The sequence below is a fragment of the Bos mutus genome, chromosome 11 (assembly GCF_027580195.1).
Source record: "Bos mutus isolate GX-2022 chromosome 11, NWIPB_WYAK_1.1, whole genome shotgun sequence".
NCBI classification, from domain to species: domain Eukaryota; kingdom Metazoa; phylum Chordata; class Mammalia; order Artiodactyla; family Bovidae; genus Bos; species Bos mutus.
Genome location: NC_091627.1, coordinates 18082174 through 18093415, shown reverse-complemented (window position 1 = coordinate 18093415; position 11242 = coordinate 18082174). Strand labels below are relative to the sequence as shown.

The following is an 11242-nucleotide window of genomic DNA, read 5'->3' as shown; positions in this document are numbered from 1 at the left end:
TTGCCTCTGTGACTAGCCAGGGGCATGGACTGCCTGGGGGCAGATGCTGAGCAGCAGAAGGACGCAGATGGGCCTCTGTTCACCGGATTAGAATTCCAGACCCACCGCTTCCAAGCTCTGTGATACTGGCCAGGTTCCTTCACCTGCATGAGCCTTGATTTCCCATCTGGAACAATGAAATGGACGCAGTTACTGATAGTGACCGTGAGAAGGAAGGAGCCCAGTTGTCAGTGTTGAAGGAGATCCCCACTCTGAACCTGTGGGGACCCAGCCTCTCCCAGCCCAGTGCCGAGCACGTGTTACTTGGTTCAGGACTTCACCTCACTTAGGAGCCGCAGGTCCCAGTGGACCGATGATTCGAGGCCGAGGGCCGGGCGTCAGGCGCGCGGCTTGGCCGGTCTTCGCTCCTGGTCTGCTGGGAAGCTCTGCCACCTCCTGTTTTGCGTGTTCCCTTTCTTTCTGCTGCGTTTGAGGATTGCGGCGCACGAACGGCCAGCCGCAGACCTGAATGGGCCCTTTCTCCCATGAGGACACCTGGGTGGAGGCTGGGGCGTCCGGAGGCGGAGAGCCCCAGGTGTGGATGGTTTCTGTTTGCTTCTTGGGTCTCAAGTGTTTCCTCTGATAACATTCACGGAGCGCACCGCTACTGGACGTGGCTGCCCACCCTGAGGCTGGAAGTGCCTGGCTGGGGAGGAGGGGGGAGGGGAGAGGGGAGGACAGACAGAAGAAGGAGGAGGGTGGAGAGGAGGAGGAGGGTGGAGAGGAGGAGGAGGGTGGGAGGAGGAGGAGGGTGGAGAGGAGGAGGAGGGATGGGGGAAGAGGGGGAAGATGGGGGGGAAGAGGGGGAAGATGGGGGGAGGAGGGGGGAGGAGCAGAATGGGGAGGAGCAGGAGGGAGAAAAAGAGCTAGAGAGGAGCAGGGGAAGAGACTGCCCAGTGCTTGAGTGGGCCTGAGCATACTGTTCCTGAAGGCCTTTAGAAAGTCTGGCTTCCTCCTGGCTGAGGAGTCCCTGAGCTATCTGCACCATAAAGGGCGATCATGCTCCACGACGCAGGGGGCGAGATACCATCAGAACGAGAATATATTTAGAAGACAGGAAGTGAGCCCTCCAGCCTGCCCTTGCCTTTACGTTGCGGGCGTTCTCACCTTGTGAGCCCCTCCCACTCAGCTGATGGACAGGCTGCTGCAGGGTGAGGAAATGGCTCTGGCCGTCGCGCCGATGCGTTCTTTTCTTCTCTCTCTGTCTCTCCTCGCAGGCTTTGCTGGGGTTGTCCCAGAGCGATGGGGAGCCGTGACATTTTGCTAGGAACTGAGTCATTTTGCTGGATTTTTTGAGCCGTGTCCCTGATTAGTAAACCTGTCTCAAAAATGGGAACATGCACAGGGCTATTTTTAAGTGTTCTCAGCATCGATGTTCCTAATTCCTAGAACAGACATCAGTATCTTTCTCCTTTCAAGTGTAGATAAACACTGAGCAGCTGTGTGACCTTTGGCAAATGAGACTTGCTGGGTGTCAGTTTGCTCATCTGTGAAATGGGGCTAACACTGCCTATCTCATGGGGGAAGGATGGGCCCGCAGACCATGTGTACTTTCTCCCCCCCTCCTCACTGCAGTGTGCAGTGCCTGTGGGCATTCAACACACTCACAGTTCCTCTTATTATTTTTATAAGGCTGACAGGTCCAAGGCCAGCATGGGGACTGGGTGCACTAGCCCGTTTGCTACACACAGGTGTGTCTACCAGGTTAGAATCTACCTTTGGTTGGCTACTGGGGGAAACAAAGCGAAACCTGTATTTAAATCTGTCTGTCTTCTTAAATTAGCTGGACTTCCCTGGTGGCTCAGTGGTGAAGAATCGCCTGCCAATGCAGGAGACATGGGTTCGATCCCTGGTCTGGAAGGATCCCACAGGCCTCGGAGCTAAAGCCTATGCCCTGCAACTTCTGAGCCCACGTGTCCTGGAGCCTATATTCCACAAAAGAAGCCAGGGCAATGGGAAAGTGGCTCTCTGCAAAGAGAGACAAGCCTGCATGGCAAGAAGACCCAGCACAGCCAATAAATAAACAAACAAACAACAATAAATAAGGAAAATAAAAAAGTCATCAGCCATCAGCAAACTTGGCAATGTCTATCCAGTAATAAGTGTTTGCCAGGGTCCTCTGTGCTACCCCATGAGAGCATCCAGAGACAAAGGAAGGAGTGTGACACTGCTGTGGTAGGGCACTCTGTCCAGGGCCAACACCAATGACTGCAGACAGACACAGATGATTGCCATGGCTCACCTCGATCAGCTCGGGGACTGTGAGGATGGCTTTTGTCCGTCACTGTCCCAGGACACCTGGGATGCAGTGATATTAGAAAGCCTGGGACAGCTGATGAGGGAGTTTTTACAGGTATGCTCTGTGTAGACACGGCCCCTTAGAGTAAGCTGTGCACAGTAGGTTACATTCCAAGAGAAATACTCCAGTGTGTCTAATATGAACTCCAGCTCCTCTCAGCTTGGTGTCCTGTGTGTGCTGGGCACGTTGCTCGGGGCTTTCATCCTCACACTCACTTTGTGGGGTCCCCACTCTGTTCGTCTCAGTTTACACCTGGGGCCAGCCCCTCAGCCCAGGTCCTACAGCTGAGAGAGGGTGGAGCTGGGACCTGAAGAGAGATCTTGGTGTTCCTTCAGTTTACCAAGATCCACTGGGGCAGTGTGTGCAGAGACAGAACAGGATTTTTTTTTTTTCCCAGTTCATTTTATTTATTTATTTTATTTTACAATGTTGTATTGGTTTTGCCATACATTGACATGAATCCGCCATGGGGGTACATGTGTTCCCCATCCTGAACCCCCCTCCCTCCTCCCTCCCCATCCCATTCCTCTGAGTCATCCCAGTGCACCAGCCCCGAGCACCCTGTCTCATGCATCAAACCTGGACTGGCGATTCATTTCACATATGATAATATACATGTTTCAATGCCATTCTCCCAAATCATCCTGCCCTTGCCCTCTCCCACAGAGTCCAAGAGTCTGTTCTATATATCTGTATCTCTTTTGCTGTCTCGCATACAGGGTCGCATAGAGTCGGACACGACTGAGCGACTTCACTTTCACTTTTCACTTTCATGCATTGGAGAAGGAAATGGCAACCCACTCCAGTGTTCTTGCCTGGCGAATCCCACGGACAGGGGAGCCTGGTGGGCCGCCGTCTATGGGGTCGCACAGAGTCGGACACGACTGAAGCGCCTTAGCAGCAGCAGCAGCATACAGGGTTATCGTTACCATCTTTCTAAATTCCATATATATGCATTATTATACTGTATTGGTGTTTTTCTTTCTGGCTTACTTCACTCTGTATAATAGGCTCCAGTTTCATCCACCTGATTAGAACTGATTCAAATGTATTCTTTTTAATGGCTGAGTAATACTCCATTGTGCATATGTACCACAGCTTTCTTATCCATTCGTCTGCTGATGGACATCTAGGTTGCTTCCATGTCCTGGCTATTATAAACAGGGCTGTGATGAACATTGGGGTACATGTGTCTCTTTCAATTCTGGTTTCCTTGGTGTGTATGCCCAGCAGTGGGATTGCTGGGTCGTATGGCAGTTCCATTTCTAGAGCAGGATTAACATTACTGTGGCATGTTCTGTATGCTCAAAGAAAACACTTGAAAGAAACTTTAGCAGATTTATTCCTTCTCTGCAGTATAAATCAATGTGTGACATGACATGAATTTATGTTATGTACAATACATGATTAAGTAAGTATATGGGCTTACCCAATGGCTCCATGGGTAAAGAAGCTGCCTGCAATGCAGGTTTGATCCCTGGGTAGGGAAGATCCCTTGGAGAAGGAAATAGCAACCCTCTACAGTGTTCTTTCTTGGGAAATCCCATGGAGAGAGGAGCCTGGTGGGCTACAGTCCACAGAATTGCAGAGTCAGACACGACTGAATGACTAAGCACAGAACACAAGTAAGTATATGTATATATATACATTTATATGTATACTTTTTATATATATAAAAATACTGGGGCTTCCCCGGTGGCTCTAGTGGTAAAGAACCTGCCTGCCAATGCAGGTAGATGTAGTGGGGTTCAATCCCTGGATCAGGAAGATCCCCTGCAGGAGGGCACAGCAACCCACTGCAGTATTCTTGCCTGGAGAATCCCATGGACAGAAGAGCCTGGTGGGCTACAGTCCTTGGTGTTGCACAGAGTCAGACACTACCGAAGCAACTTAGCACTCATGCATGCTTATTAATACTGGAGTGGGTAGCCAATCCATTCTACAGGGGATCTTCCCAACTCAAGGACTGAAGCTGGGTCTCCTGCATTGCAGGAAAATTCTTTACTGTCTGAGCCACTAGAGAAGCCCTATATGTGTCATATAGTACATGCTTAAGTATATACTGTATAATTCATATATTGGTAAGTTTCCAGTCATACAGCTTTCTTAACCAGAGGGTCAGAGCTGAACTCAAATTAGTCAGTGGAGCTGCAACTGCTGCTAAGTCACTTTAGTCGTGTCCGACTCTGTGCGACCCCATAGATGGCAGCCCACCAGGCTCCGCCATGGAGCTGACTAATTACCATTCCTCATAAGTTCAGGGAGGAGCCACGTGGAAGCTGTTGTTGGAAGGAATCCTAGGTGAGCCTAGGGTTTAGACTACACTAGTTTGGACTACAGTCAGCCTCCATTTTCTTCATTCTGTATCTGTGTTTTCAACCAATCTTGGATCAAAAATATTTGAAAAAATAAATTCTAGAAAGTGTCAAACAAGCATAACCTGAATTTGCCATGAGGGCAACTGTTGACACAGTATTTGCATTGTATGCGGACAACAGGTCATCTAGAGGTGACCTCACATCTAAGACAGGAGTCATAGGTTATATGTGAGTATTACGCTATTTTGTATAGGGACTTGAGCACCCAAGAATTTCGGACCAATCCCCTGGAGATACTGAGAGAATGACTGTGTTTTTGAATGACTGGGGAAGAAGTCCTAGATGTGCTGGTCTGAAGGCAGCTCAAGCACAGCATTGGAGCTAGGAGGCTGGTGGGCTGGTGTGCGTGTGGCCTGGAGCTGACCTGAGCCGCTCAGGGGTCACAGGTCATGCTTTTCTTTTAAGAAACACAAAGTCCAGCACAGAAAGCTGTCTGCTAGGCTGTGATGAGCGACACGGAGCAGGGATGAATCTCCACCAGGTGAGAGCAGCGTGCAGGCTTCTGAGTGGGATGATTGTGGGCGGCAGCAAGTTGAGGGGACAGGGGCTCTGTCACCCACTTCTCCTCCCGCCCTCAATCTTTCCCTGGAAGTTCCCACGTGCCCTGAGGGCCGTTGGTTTCCGTCATGGAGCACCCCCAGCGCTGCCTGGGTCTCAGGGTGGGGCAGAGCATCAGTGCAGAAGGCTGCCCTCTCTGGCTAAGCTCTGGGTTTGCTTTCCTTCCATGCTCTGAAGCTGAGTGAGGGTTCTGCAACCCGGGTCATTTAGAGAGCCCTGGGGGCTGATGGAGACCCCTGAGCCTTGTCTGGAACCCGGCTGGCCATGGCCCATTTTTTGACAGGTAACACAGGAGGAAATCAACCCTGAATATTCGTTGGAAGGACTGATGCGGAAGCTAAAGCACCAATATCTGGGCCTCCTGATGCAAAGAGTCGACTCAGTGGAAAAGACCGTGATGCTGGGAAAGATTGAGGGCAGGAGGAGAAGAGGGTGACAGAGGATGAGATGGTTGGACGGCATCATCGACTTAATGGGCCAGAGTTTGAGCAAGCCCTGGGAGATGGTGAAGGACAGGGAAGCCTGGCGTGCTGCCATCCATGGGGTCGCAAAGAGCTGGATACAACTTAGCGACTGAACAACTGCAACAGCAGAGGTACAGGGAGTGAGGTCTGAATTCTTGTTCTGGCTGTGTGGCCTCAGACAAGTCATCTCACCTCTTGGAGCCTCGATTTTACCATCTTTCCAATGGGGATAATAATATTTATTGCTATCGTGCAAGGAGGAATAAATGACATGAGAGAGTTATGTAAGGTGCCCAGCACTGTGCCTGGCACAGAGAAAGTATCTGATAAACGGAAACTACTATTAATGAAATGCAGCAGTTTGGGATGAGAGATTTGGCTTCTTTAACAAACCTGTCTGGGAGAGATTTTTACATCCTACTGTTCTGTGCTAAAGAGACAACTAAATTCCTGTTTACATATAAACCTAAACCCTCTTATTCTAACTGTGCCACCACCTTAAAAGACATATATTTATGCTTTCGCTTTTAGCTGTTCATATGTTTAAAAGTGGCACACACTTCCAGTGTGATTATGCTAATGTACACAGGAGTTTAACAACTGCGCTCTCTGCTCTAACCATCTATTTGAACTACATTGTGCAAATAAGATGTTATCTTAAATAAGCTCCTAATATAACTCAGTAATCACTATAATGCTTTTTTGGTGAAATTGTGGTGTTATTACTGAATTTAGTCATGAGTCTCAGATGCCGAACCTTCGAACAAACACCAGCAGTGCCCAGTTGCCGAGTTCCCAGCCACGAGGAGATGGGCGTAGTCGTCCTGGGAGGCTGGAAAGGGGGGCAGCGGCTGGCACGTGCGAGGTCCTGGGTCCGACACCCACAGGAGAGGGTGAGCCAGGGTGTAGGATCGCACCTGTCGGAGGGAGGGTCACCCTTATCAGAAGCCTCATCACAAAGTGGAGAAGGAATAAGCACCGCAGGCCCACACATTCCAGCCACAGGAAGGCTGGGTCTGACTCACAAAGTGGAATGCGGGCCGGGAAGGACTTTAGCCAGCTCCGCGGGTCCTCTCTGCCCGGCAGACGCCATCTGCACCGCCTCCCGGGAACTTTGCTTGCAGGTGCCTTTCTTTGACTATCTTAAGGGGTGACTCAGTTTATCTCCACATTGCATTAAAGACACAGGAAAGCAGCACGGGTGCGTGCATGTGTGTGTGCTCAGCTGTGTCCAGCTCTTTGCGACTCCATGGACTATAGCCCGCGAGGCTCCTTTGTCCATGGGATTCTCCAGGCAAGACTCCTGGAGTGGGTTGACATTTCCTCCTCCAGGGGATTTTCCTGACCCAGCACTCGAACCTGGGCCTCCTGCAGCTATTGCATTGGAGGGGGATTTCATTACTATCGAGCCACCCGGGAAGCCCTGGAAAACAGAACATCAAGGTGCAAATGGAGGATTTAAAAAATATACTAATACCTGTCTCTTGCTTCCTCCCTCCCTCCTTTCTTCCTGTGTCCCTTCCTTCCCAGTTTGCTCTGAGATCTGGGGAAAGCCTCAGCTTCCTCATGGGTAAAGTAATAATGTGGATGATATTATGGACAGAGTTGTCTCCCCCAGATTCACAGACTGAAATCCTAACTCCCAGGACCTCAGACCTGACTGTATTTGGAGACAGAATTTTTAAAGAAATGACTGAGGTAACGTGAGGTCACACGGTGGGCTTAACCCACCATAAGTGGGGGGAGATTAGGGCATAGAAACGTACAGAAGGGTGATCACACGAGGACACGGGGAGAGGAAGAGCGTCTATAAGCCAAGGTGAGAGGCCTCAAGGGAAACCAACCCTGCCGACGCTTTGATCTCAGACTTCCAGTCTCAGAATAAATTCTTGTTGCTTAAACCGCCTGGTCGGTGGTGCTTTGTCGTGGCAGCCCCGGCACATCAATACAGATGTCAATCTCTAGGTAGAGAAATGTCACTTCTTGCTGCTGGTTACCCAGGGTTGGGGCAGCTGGGAGTTAGGCAGATAGAGCTGGGTCTCGAGAGGGGTCTGGAGCCTGTGGTCTGGGACCTAGCACTTGTCTGGCTCGCTGTCTTCACAACCTCGTTCTCTGGTCTGCCTTTGGGGAGGAGTACGTGCTGCTGGCTTCCTCTGCCCCAGGCACTGTACGTTCTTAGCAGAGTTTGTCTACTGAGCAGGTAAATATGACGGGAAGGAGCGCCTGGTGACTTATTAAGTGGCGTTGACAGAGCGAAGAGAAAAACTGGAGACGGACTCACCACAGTGAAGGGAGGGGAATGAGGTTACTGCTGTGGGGTTAGAAGGGCACTGAGCCGTGAGCTGGTCCAGACCAGGCATCTCACAGCTGGGAACTGGGGCCCCAGAGGAAAGGAGACTTATCCAAGACAGGGCTAACTGTAGGCTACCCATCTGAACATCGCTGGTGATGCTTTCCTGGGGTTGTCCTCATTCGGAGAATAGGAAAGGAAAAGAAGAGGTTCATTTTGTATTCACAAATGCCTAATGCAGAGAACACAACACATTTAAACCCTAAAAGTCTCCCAATGAAATGGCTTAAGTTCACTCTTTGCTGTGTGGAGGAGTCATTGCTGTTGTTGTTCAGTCATTCAGTTGCTCAGTCATGTCCAACTGTTTGCAACCCCATGGACTGCAGCATGCCAGGCTTCCCTGTCCTTCGTTATCTTCTGGAGTTTGCTCAAACTCAAGTCCATTGATTCAGTGGTGTCATCCAACCATCTCATCCTCTGTCGCCCTCTTTTCCTCCTGCCCTTGGTCTTTCCCAGCATCAGGGTGTTTTCCAGTGAATTGGTTCTTCACATCAGATGGCCAAAGTATTGGTGTTTCAAAATCAGTGATTCCAAAGAATATTAAGGGTTGATTTCCTTTAGGCTTGACTGGTTTGATCTCCTCAATGTCCAAGGGTCTCAAGAGTCTTCTCCAGGACCACAGTTTTAAAGCATCAATTCTCGGTGCTCAACCTTCTTTATGGTCCAACTCTCAAATCCACACATGACTACTGGAAAAGCCACAGCTTTATACAGACCTGTGTAAGCAAAGTGATGTCTCTGCTTTTTAATATGCTGTCAATGTTTGTCAGAGCTTTTCTTCAAAGAAGCAAGCATCTTTTAATTTTGTGGCTGCAGTCACTGTCTGCAGTGATTAGAAACAGTTAAATGTTATCATCCATCCACTGTGTGTGAATGACTGTGAAGGTCAGGAAAACAGGCAACGAGCTTATCTCGGCTCATCTGAGAATGACCCTCATCGCCGGCATTGTTTATGTTCTCTGGGACCTGCGGCTCCAATCACACCAGTACTTTCTCCTGGTGAAGTGGAGTGAGGGTCACAGGAGGCGGGCAGGGTAGGATAAGCACTGTTGCCTGCCATGGAAAATGCTGGAATGCCTGCTTTTGTTGAGTCCCTCCTGGACCAGGGCGCCTCAACCTGGGTCTTGCTCCTGCAGCCCTGTCCTCTGTCCTGCTCTGGAGAGGAACACAGCCACTCACAGGCCACATCTACACCACCTAATGGGCCAACGTTAAACGTTAAACACCCCTGAAACACCCTGGCATTACCCTTAAGAGGTAGTCTGATAAATGGGCTTAGTGACCTTTGTCAGATGGAAGAAAAAACAGAGAGATGGGATGAGGGCAGTTGCTGGGGTTCAACTAAGTCCCGCAAACCATCACCTTTGCTAGTGGGGAGCCCACGGCATGTGGTACATCTGTGGGTCTGTACCACTTGCAGGGCTGCTCAACCTGTGGGAGAGGAAGTGGAGGGACAGAGGAGCTGGGGGACCCTCACACCCAGGGTCACCCTGCTAGGGGATAGGCTGAGCTGGGACTCACACTCAGCTCTGCCCTGTTGCCAGGCTGTGTGCCCTCTTCATTCAACTGCTTGCCCCCATGGGGGTATTTCCTTAAAGCCTGTGACCTGCTAGGAGAGGAACCAGAGCTGATCCCTGAACTGGGCCCACAGCCTGGCACCAGGAGGCTCTCCCAGAAACCCTGGGTGGGGGTAGGTGGTGACGTGGGGGGCACATGCCTTTTAAATCAGAAGTTTACGTCTGAAAAAAGAAATAATCATCGCTCCATATTTAAAAACACAAACAAAGCAAAAAGAAGAGAAGAAAATGCACTTCTTGTGTTTTCACAACCAGAAGTTCATTGCTATTTGTCTTTGGCGTATTTTGTTTTGGTCTATTTTTTTTCTTTACACAATAATTTTCTTACCTTGTAATGATCCCTTGATGGTAAGCTTAGGTAGACAGAACCTAAGTTTTTCTCATTTTCCATTTTATCCCTTCACAGTCATGCAATTGGTGCTCAATAATTTTTTTTTTTTGACAGGAAGGTAGGATTTGTTGGTGGACATGAGTAAAGAGGGGCTTCTCAGACGACACTCATGGTAAAGAAACTCCCTGCAAGGCAGGAGCTTTGGGTTTGAGCCCTGGGTTGGCAAGATCCCTTGAAGGAAGGCATGGCAACCCACTCCAGTATTCTTGCCTGGAGAATCCTATGGATAGAAGAGCCTGGCGGGCTACAGTCCATGGGGTCACACAGAGTCAGACACGACTGAAGCAGCTTAGCATGCAGGCAGGTGTAAGGAAGGGACAGCTGCCATCTGTCCAGGGGGCCACGATTAGGGATGCATTTAACCCCACAACCATCTCAAAGGAGCCACTTTTTCTGCCACCATGTTTTAAAATTCATCCACATTAAACTTCATAAATCCCCATGACAAAAATCTTCTGGTGGCCAGGGAGCTTGAACATGGCTGCGCGGAGGGTCTCAATCACCTGCCCCTTGTTCTGCAGCTTGGTGCAGGTGGACATTATGACTTGGCCCATGTGGACCCTGGCCACCGCACCCTGGCACTTTCCAGAGGCACTGCGCACACCTGTCTGGAGCCTGTCAGATCCGATCAGCTCCAGTGCGGACAATGTCTTATGGATGCAGGTGATGTGGATGGGGTGGAGCTGCACGCAGATACGAGAGCCATCTTTGGCACAGCTTTTCACCAGGTATGTGTCGGCACAAATATAAGCAGCCTCCAGGGCTTCAGTGGGAACTTACCTACTTTTGTCTCCTTCCGCCCCAGGTCAAACATGTGGATCGTAGTATCAGGGACACCTCAGCAGAAGTGAGACTTTGCGTACAGCTTGTTCTTATGATACCGATACTGGTAATGCCAGGCTGGGAGGCGGCCCATGGTGACACCAGGAACGATGAGTCAAAAATCTGCTGGGAGGCACTGAGACTTGCTGGTGTCCATTGTGAGCTCAATACACAGGAATTCCTCCTAGCAATGGGAAACGTCTAAGAATGGAAGGACCTGCCCCCACGGGTGGGAATACTCCATCCGTGAGGAAATTCAAGGACAAGTTAGATGACCTCCTGATGGGAGAGTGGAAAGAGGATGCTGTGACAGGGGGATTTCCAAATCTGATGGAGCCTGGGTCTGGTGGACCGGCCAGGCCTT

At 50.1% G+C, this 11242-nt stretch overlaps 1 pseudogene; it reads right to left on the bottom strand.

The window, feature by feature from the left end:
- Positions 1-10551: 10551 nt before the first annotated feature.
- Positions 10552-10972, bottom strand: LOC102281842 (large ribosomal subunit protein uL16-like; annotated as a pseudogene).
- Between the last annotated feature and the right edge of the window lie 270 nt (positions 10973-11242).